The 9869-nt window shown below is 43.4% G+C and overlaps 1 long non-coding RNA gene across 1 annotated transcript in view; it reads right to left on the bottom strand.

Moving 5' to 3' along the window:
- The window catches only part of LOC109283557 (uncharacterized), a 33040-nt gene extending 24659 nt beyond the window's left edge, over positions 1-8381 (bottom strand). The window contains exon 1 of the long non-coding RNA XR_002090759.2: positions 8008-8381. This is a non-coding gene — a long non-coding RNA (uncharacterized LOC109283557). The remainder of the gene's footprint in view (positions 1-8007) is intronic.
- Between the last annotated feature and the right edge of the window lie 1488 nt (positions 8382-9869).

Here is a 9869-nt window from a genome sequence, read left to right on the forward strand (position 1 = left end):
TTTCATTATTGCTCAGAACCCAGTAACTAGGTGATAGTGGTTTGATAAAGTATAAAAATAAATAAATAATTTTAAAATGTTGGTGCAACCTAAATCATGATAATGCCTTTTTACTTGCTTTGTCACGATGTTTTCTATTCACTCTCACAACTAACACATAAACATTCAATTGCTTTAATCTCAGTGATGCTCTGAATTCTTGAAACTTCCAAGATTGTTCCAAAAAGGCTTAGGAAATCTGAAAAACTATTTAACAAAATGACTGGTTTCTTACAGAACTACATAACCATGTATTGCAAGGTGTGTCATAACTATACCATGTTTACTCATGCACACCAAAAGCACAAGAACTCTGCAAAGAGACTCACACAGGGAGACAAAGGTTCTCTCCACATTACGGCATATAGATACGGATACAGAACTATACCTTAGCACAGTTGGAAATTGCTTTTTTTCCACACCGAAAAATACCACTGGGTTAAAGTGCCAGATAATTTTGTATTATAAGATAATTTTGTCTAAGATACCACACAAACGGCTGTTAAAGCATGGTAGTCTACAGCAAGGTTTGCCGAAGTGCTGTCATTGAAGGTATCCTTTCCCAGGATGCACATGCAAACTGTGTTAGCAACAGCTCTGTTGGAACCATTGTCCAGTAGCATGATGGACAACATCCCCAGTCACCCACTCAGAGGCAAGAACAGCAGTCGCCACAACTGCCGCAGCTGGTCCAGCCCTGGCCAACACCTCTGCCACCCAGGGCAGGGAACCTAGTTGTTACACGGCTGCAATTGTCTGTCTTGGCTCTGCAGGCATAGCAGTTGCTATAAAGGGAATAGAAAAGTACAGTAGCTAAGAACTAGGAAAACCTGTTCTTATTGCGAGTCAGTGAATTTTACCTCCAAAGATATAGTCCTCCAGATTGACAAAATGCAGATCATGCAACACCTATAGGCTTGTCTTTAAAGGTTTTTATCCACAAAGTCCTTCAAAGATCATACAACAAACTGAAATTTGAGATCTCTTTCTGTCTCTGTGTAGTTCCATCCTATGCTTCCATTGAGACACCTGCAAAGGTTAGAAACCTGCCTCACCTCCCCTGCAGGCAGCCAGCAAAGGGGACCTTCACAAAGGCTTCAAAAATCCAAATTCTTTAAAATGTATTAGCCAAAACTTTGGTTTGATTCAGACATTTTTAACATATACATTTTCATGCACTGTGGAATTTTGGAAATGTAGATTTCCATACTTAAAATTTAACCTGTTGGGCATATTTTTGACTCATTACCCTCTACACATAGTTACTAATTCAAACTAGTTGGGAGAAGATGAACTTGAATAAAAGTGTTCCCTTTCAATGTTATTTCCTACAGATTCTGTAATGGTGAGGCTAGATGTCCGTGTCTGTTCCTAACCAGGTGCAAACAGTTCATGGATGGCAGAGAATGAGTACAGCATCTTCAGAGCAGAATTTATTAACTGGAGGAGCAGAAAGAACCAGAAGTATTTAGGGCAGTGGTGTCAACCTTTTGGTCCCATGGGTCAGTCTGTGGGCAAGGTTAAGCCCTTCACACTAGGGGCTTGGCATCACCCCTGCTTGGCCTTGCATGCTGAGATCAGGCATCCAGTCCAGCACACAGGCTCTAGGGCTCCCCATGGCTCCAGAAATTTTGCATCAGGGGAGCAGTCCCACTGCCACCCTGCCTCCAAATTTCTGGACCTGTAGGGAACACCTTGGGTTGGATGGCACAACACTGCAGGCTGGATCTGGCCTGCAGGATGGGGCTTGAGCACCCCACATTTAGTGAGATAATTTGGGGAGATGTTGTAGGGTCACACATTATAATGGCTTCCCCAGTCATACAGTGGAGAAAGATGGACAGATGTAAGTGTCTCTCGCACTGTACCTAAAATATATTATGAAATCTTATTAATGGGGAGAACTACACAGTAGAATATAGATGGCTATCAATCCTGAATTCTGAAAATATAAATATATAAGCAGGATGATACCACTGCCCGCTGGACCAGGGAAAGGAGCCTCAACCCACAAGCAATTTAGGGACTGTCTTTTCTTGTACACTGTCTTACACAGCGATGATTCATGCTCATAGACATTATCACAGTGCAAATAATATTAGTTACTATTATCTAGATATCATTTGTACCATCCTAGCACTTCGGAGCCCTAGTCAAGGATCAGGACCCTGCAGGGCTAGGTGAATAACAGCAACACTGAATGGGACCAGAGAGACAGCCAAGAATAGTAAAATAGGAATAACAGCACGGATTCTGTAGTTCACTTATAAATTAATTAACTGTCAAAAATCCTTGCCTATCACCTAATTCCTGCACAATATCATTCCAATGCTATCAAATGTCACCACTAGGGAAAGGTTAGGGAAGGAATGTATTAATCTTTAATGGGCATATTCTACCAAGCGCAATGAGAGGAGTAAGCCACCAAAGGGTAGTTTTCCTTTACCTGGGGTCAGAGAATGCACTGGGGCCATTACCATCTGTCACAATCAAATTAAGTAGTGCCCATGTCACAAACAAGTAAAACCATTCAAAACAGTTTTTTTCTGCACTAGGTTAACTAAGGGTTAACAATAATGATAGTAACCGCTTTTTTTTTGCTGCGCATGTCAAAAAGAGATTTATAACTGCGTCACTAACTAAAAATGAAACTTAGCCTTCTGTGCTGTACATAAATCATTATAACTGGTCAAAGAAAATAGGGAATAACCCTGTGAGATAGAACCCTAGCGAAGACCGCTAGATAATTGGCGATTCTAATTAAATTTATGACGTGGCGAAAAGCAATTGGCTATTACACAAATAAAACCCGTCTTCACTTCCGTGAAGAACTGGAGACCTCTGCGCACACACCTGAAAAAACCTCTGAACGTATGCGTGAGAATAACTGACAAATTGATCGCTTGTCGGTCTCCCCCGTCTCGACCTTATCAGATGTAAATCAACAACCTGCCGGCCCGATTTTTTCTCCGTTTATCTGCCCGATCAAAGACTTTTATGCAGACCGACATACGACCTTCGAACCTTAAGCTGTAACTAACCAAGTATCTCTGACCTCCGCTATTCACCACCTTGACAGCGTGAGTAAATAATCTTGCTTTGCAACCGATAAGCGTCTGCCTAATTAATTCCACTCCACGCATCACAAGTACCCGCCTGACGGCCTTCTAAGGCCCCGGACCCTTATCTGCCCAGGTGGGAGTCAGGGAGAGCTGCTGGCCGGCTGCCCTGGGTCCCAACATGGCGTCACGAACAGGATCAAGGGAAAATGTGATGGAGTGGGAATTAATTAAGAACTGCCCCTGGTGTAGTGGGGGGCGCCGCTTAGATAACGCGGATGAATTATGGGCCCACATCGCTTATCACCAAGCAAGCAGAGCGGAGTCAGGGTGCGTCAGCGGCTACTTCTCGCTGAGAGGAGAGGAGCGAGTTGAAAAGGAGTGGGGAAGCTCCGAGTGGGACAAAGAAAAGATGATTAACGTAGTGTCACTCCTACTGCGTGAAAATGCAAACCTAAAAACCAAGTTAGCTACAGTCAGCAAAGCTGCTGCGGAGATGGCAGCGTGCCAAAACCCTCCGTTGCCACCAGAAAATGGCACCGAGAAAAATATGAGCTGCCCGGAGGACCTGGAAAAGAAGGGCAGAGCCACAGAACAGGTGGGACTCCACCCAGCAAGCCCGCCCCCTGAGATGATGTCGCTCCCAACGGCCCCACCTCCATACGACAGGGAGGGGACAACGAGTGAGAATCTGATCCTCCCACCAGACACAGTAACAACTACAGCTGCCGCTCATCCTGTAACAATAACCAAGCAAGTAACCAACTCAGAGGGTGCAACCACCACCACCACCCTTAATGTCATCGAAGCATGCATGGAGATTTATGGAGGAGAGGACACCATCACCCTTCGCCTTCTCCTCAACCTGCTTGTTACTCAGCCAGCAGAGAATCTTTTAAGTCAACTTCCACGACTGCAAGCCCTTGTGAAGTCAATAGCTGCAAACCCAGCCGGAATATCAAGCCACCTTACTGCATATCCAGTCGAATACCAAGGGCCAGAACATTCCCAATTCAACTCACAAAAGGAATCAAGACTGCCATCCCAGAGGATGCCGGAGGAAAAAGCCATGTTTGGGTTCCTCCTAAACCACTTCACACTTACCAAACAACAGCTACACGTCCTAGGAGATGCGGGACAACGACAACTGGCACATATATTAGGCTACCAACCTCGACCGATCCCGCCAACTGGTCCGGGCCCCGGAGGCACCCATGCCTAACAGCGCATTCTGGATAACACCGCAGCCTGCCCCAACAAGCAACTACTCGAAGGGGGTATTGATGAACTATTCCAACCACTACGACATTACGCTCGTAGATGTACAAAAGACGATTTTATTGTTTTTAGTTTCCTTTGTTTGTTTGTCTGTTCATTTGTTTTGTTCCCTTATAGGCCCAGCGGTGACGAAGAAGCAATCTGTGACTGCCCGATCGCGGGAATCACCGAGCATCAACCTACAGCACACCCGGGTCAATACCACAATGGCCGCCTGCTCATATGTCGCAAGCAGGGTCGTCGCTTTATTCCTGCTGTTACCAACAGGTTCCTCGGTGAACGAAGCTGACTTCAAAACCTCCAACTCAGTCCTGAACCTTTTGTCATTTTAGGCCAAAAACATAACTAACGACTCATTTTATGGTTTTTCTTTTTCTGTTAATGATCTTGTACATACTTGTTTTGTTTTGTTTTAAAGCCTGTTCGAGACTTTACGCAGTGAAGCCAAGACATAATGTTTTGAGTGAAAAGCTCTGAATTATTGAGAAAGAACAGCATTGATAGTCTAAAGGTTTGGGGGATGTCGCAGAAAGGTCGGGTGTGGACAGAAGCATTAACTGAGGGGACGTGAGAAAGAGATGAGGGAGATGATGATGGAAGGGGGCAAGTAGTCAAGGTTCTAAAGGAACCTGTACATTCAAAGAAGAGGAAAAGGAATGGTTTAAGAAAAGAAGTAACAGTAGAAGAAATGAAGAAAGGCCACTGATAACGGTACGAAAAATTGGTGTTTTCAGAGCTACGATTTAACTCAAGTATAATAAGCCACAATTTTAAAAAACCCTCCGTATAGGAGGCATTAATCTGATCCCGCACTCTCAGTTACCTTAAAAAAATCGAATTAGAAAAGATTGCATACAATCAAGAATAACAGTTTACTGCGTTTAAGTTAATTCAAGTGTCGGCGTCTTTGATTATATTGTGTTTACCATTAATCATAATAGCCATTGTTATATTTGTATGTTTTAGTTGTTGAATTTTACAATATCTCAAAACAAAATTAACCACGCTTTTTGCTTTTGTATTAAACCCGCTTGCCAAACACTAACAATGATAAACAAAATGGTCTATATGTAAACATGATGTGACTTGCTGTGCCATGGGCAAGGGGGCATGTCACAACCAAATTAAGTAGTGCCCATGTCACAAACAAGTAAAACCATTCAAAACAGTTTTTTTCTGCACTAGGTTAACTAAGGGTTAACAATAATGATAGTAACCGCTTTTTTTTTGCTGCGCATGTCAAAAAGAAATTTATAACTGCGACACTAACTAGAAATGAAACTTAGCCTTCTGTGCTGTACATAAATCATTATAACTGGTCAAAGAAAACAGGGAATAACCCTGTGAGATAGAACCCTAGCGAAGACCGCTAGATAACTGGCGATTCTAATTAAATTTATGACGTGGCGAAAAGCAATTGGCTATTACACAAATAAAACCCGTCTTCACTTCCGTGAAGAACTGGAGACCTCTGCGCACACACCTGAAAAAACCTCTGAACGTATGCGTGAGAATAACTGACAAATTGATCGCTTGTCGGTCTCCCCCATCTCGACCTTATCAGACGTAAATCAACGACCTGCCGGCCCGATTTTTTCTCCTTTTATCTGCCCAATCAAAGACTTTTATGCAGACCGACATACGACCTTCGAACCTTAAGCTGTAACTAACCAAGTATCTCTGACCTCCGCTATTCACCACCTTGACGGCATGAGTAAATAATCTTGCTTTGCAACCGATAAGCGTCTGCCTAATTAATTCCACTCCACGCGTCACAAGTACCCACCTGACGGCCTTCTAAGGCCCCGGACCCTTATCTGCCCAGGTGGGAGTCAGGGAGAGCTGCTGGTCGGCTGCCCTGGGTCCCGACACCATGAAGTAGCTAATATACTGTAATCTCCACCCTCCCTCCCTCCAGTACACCTTTTTATCCTCATGTTTACCTGTTTGTGTGTCCATGCCATAAATGAATATAGCAATTCTCTCTGGCCCTAGTAACTATGAATCTATTTGTCTAAGCACCCGAAACTGAATCTGCTAAAAGGTGGCAAAAGGAATCCAAAAAGCTAAAACTAAATCATAAGCCATTGTAGACATGAATCTGCTCCATTTCAGTGTGCACAAAAGAGTTGGGGTGTACAGAGAGGAGGGAAAGAAATGAAAAGTAAACCCTCTCTCCCAGAAGAGCAAGTAGTATTAACAGTGAACTGCATGAAGGAGACAAAAGACGGGGTTGTCTGCAGTATAGTTCCCCATTAACGCTGCAAAGAAAGTATATCTTGGATCCGTTATGTGAAAGTATTTTATCAGCATGCCTGTAATATTCACAACAGCCAAATAACTGTGTTGTGCTTACCAACAACATTCTTTGCTATACAACAGGAGTTTAAAATACCATCTAGAGTATATTTTGCATCACTGTCTACGCAACATCAAGCATTACTTTAAAGCACAGTCTCTCACTTAATAAACCAACCCTTGAGACACAATGAGACCACATTCACATAACAGTATATGGACAAATGGGCAAACAGTTGTTTACATCAATATTTTGGCTTGCTATCTCCCTTAGCAATTGGCAGTAACTTTTGAAAATTAGTATAGCTGCTCTTTGCATCTCTCTGGGTTTAACAAAGATCACATATCAAAGTTTCATGACCAAATTAATGTGTGGTATATCCCCTTCCCTAAGGCCTTTCCCCTGGTTTTATTATTGCAGATAATATTGTAAGAGTGGTGTGAAATGGCCAATTCACACATGTGCCATGTTTTGCACACTGCCTGAACCTGCTGGAACATGATTTTCGTAAGAATGATGAGAGTAATAAACATCTTCTGGCAGAGGCTTGCAAAATCTGCACCCATTTTAGTCACTCAGTAATGGGCCATAAAACTCTGAGAACTGCAGGAGAAAAGCAATGTACATACACATGCATAAATTAAAACAAGAAATGCCAACTCAATGAAATGCTACTTTTTCAGCCTGAAAATGCATGTGGAACAGGGGAAAAACATATACAAGGGCATGTATGATTACCATAAAAAATGCTATTCTAAAAAACAGATAATTTACAGATTATCTACAAAAGATTTAATAGTCTTCAGAAGAATTTGGAACAAGTCACTCATGTCTGTGAAACCAGTCCCATATCAGTTAAATAATCCCTCCAAATAATTTTCTCATTAGAACTGAAAATCATCGAACATGTTGGCGGTCACAGTAGTTTTTAGTCAAAGAGTGCCGGAAGTGTTATCAATTGTGCTGATAACATGAAAATTTCCCACATACCTCCTAATTATAGGTACTGCTTTTGGACTAAGGTATGAGAAAGTGTTCAACCTCATATTTTAAGTTGTCGTCCACCTATAAAAAAAAACAGTAGTAAGATCTGCTGTAAGAATCTCCTAACTACCCTCAGTTGAGAGAGGTAAGTTATCTTCCTTTAATCTCAGCAAGCCTTGCACTAGTTATTTCCAGTTGCTTCTCCTCTGAAACATCATTCCAAGCAAAGTAATAACAAATTGCTGATGTTTCAAAACCTGTCAGAGCAGGTCTACTACCACAACATTGTCAATTTAAGTGAGGGAAGCTTGCTAATTTGAGTAAAACATGAACAAAAAGAGCAGTTACCTTGCTACAGTTCCAGACATGTGAATTCAAGCTTGGTCCAGACTTGTTTCCTTGGCCTTTCCCCATCTGACACAGCTGTGAAATGTGCACCTGACCATTCAAGCTGGGGAGTCAAAAACATCCATATATGAGAATGGCAGCATCACTCCTTTGTGTGCTCTTGGCTACAGAACCTAGTGCAATTTAACCCCAGTAACCCAATGGGCCACTAGGCTCAGGTAGACATCTCACTTTTGACCTTCCAACACCTACTTAAAACATAGGTTCAGCGCATCTAGGCATTTTTGCTTAGCAAAGAACAGGTCTGAAGCCTGAAAAATGTAAAGTAATTGAAGTTCTTTACAGTGAACACTGAGAACTTTCATCCAAAAGATCATGTCGCTGCTTCAAAGAGGCTGGGACACTGTAACTTTAGATGCTGCCAGCAGCACGTGGCATGTATTTTCAGCATTAGATGAGAGACTACATATTCAAAAAGGGAGCTCTGAATGTGAATCTCAAAGCACCATGGCAACCCTGGACTGGGAATGGGGGAAATGGAAGAACTAACTAAAAAAGGCAAAGTTTTGTCATTAATTTGTTAGTAAGGCTGGTTCAAAAAATCCAGCAACATAAGAAAATCCTTAGTTTGTTTCATTTCCTAGTTACATGAAGTTAATTCAGACTGAGGCAATAATCTCTATAGCTGAATGAAGAAACGGAGTGGGGAATCAAAAGAAAAGAAAGAAGGAAAGCAACATTTTTCGCATTGAAACCAGTCATATCAACAGGGTGTGACCAAATAACAGCCTGTTTAATTCAGCTCTTTGTATTAGTGCTCTCAGGATTGACGTAATATTTCCTTTCATTTCTCTAGAGAATAATTTCCTGTCCCTAGTAGAAATTTCTAATGGGAATTTCTAATTGGTTGCTACCGGCATCAGCAAATCTATTAAGCTCTTAGTTCCTGGGTAAAAACAAACAGTCTGAACCTGAATCTGAATCTGAATCTGCATCCTTCCTATGCCAGCAAATGTTGGGTAGGGCATGAACAAGTCTGCCATTCTTTCTGTCCTGAACTGCTCCCTGCACATCCTGTATGTTATTACATTCCATAAGATTTCTTTTCTCTCTCTGAGCACTGTTTAATGAAATAATTTGTTTGGTTAGTCCTCTTTGGACATTCTTCAACCTGCTGAATGGCACACTGGCAGACACTCTTTCTTTATTCCTAACACATGTTCGAACCAGGGGTGGGCAAAATATGGCCTGTGGGCTGTGCAGGCAGAGCAGGTGGAAGGTGGCTGGGAGCAGGAGACCTACATGTTGGGGCAGGAACCACCTGGCAGAAGTGTACCCCCACCTGCCTGGAGTGGTGCAACAGGGGCAGGAGTGGAGGAGGAGATGCCGCTGGGGGTGAAGGGAGCAGCACAGCCCTGGTAGCCTGGGCCCCAGCCCACACTCACAGCTTCTGGTGGGGTTGTTCCCAGTACAACTGCAGCCGACCAGGTGCTGCTCTGCTCCCCTTGCCTCCAACAGCGGCTCCTCCTCTGCTCCTGCCCCTGCTGCATTGCTCCAGATGGGGAAGGAAGCTTCAGCCAGCGGTTCCCGCTGGAGATGAGGGGAGCAAAGCAACACCTAGCCAGCTGCAGCCACTCCAGGAACAGCCCCACCAAAAGCTGTGCACTGACTGGGGCTGGGGCCAGGCCAGTGGTTGTGAGAGGAGCACAGCATGGTGTGGGCTACCCTGAGCAGGACTCAACCCACTCTGGAGCACCACAGGGGCAGCCGTGGGCTATACTGCTTGGGTGAGCTCTGCTGCATGCACTTCCCTGCCTCCTCCTGACCCCCAGCAAGGTCCCAGGATCCAATGCTAAGGCAGC

The sequence above is a fragment of the Alligator mississippiensis genome, chromosome 5 (genome assembly GCF_030867095.1).
Source record: "Alligator mississippiensis isolate rAllMis1 chromosome 5, rAllMis1, whole genome shotgun sequence".
Lineage (NCBI taxonomy): Eukaryota > Metazoa > Chordata > Crocodylia > Alligatoridae > Alligator > Alligator mississippiensis.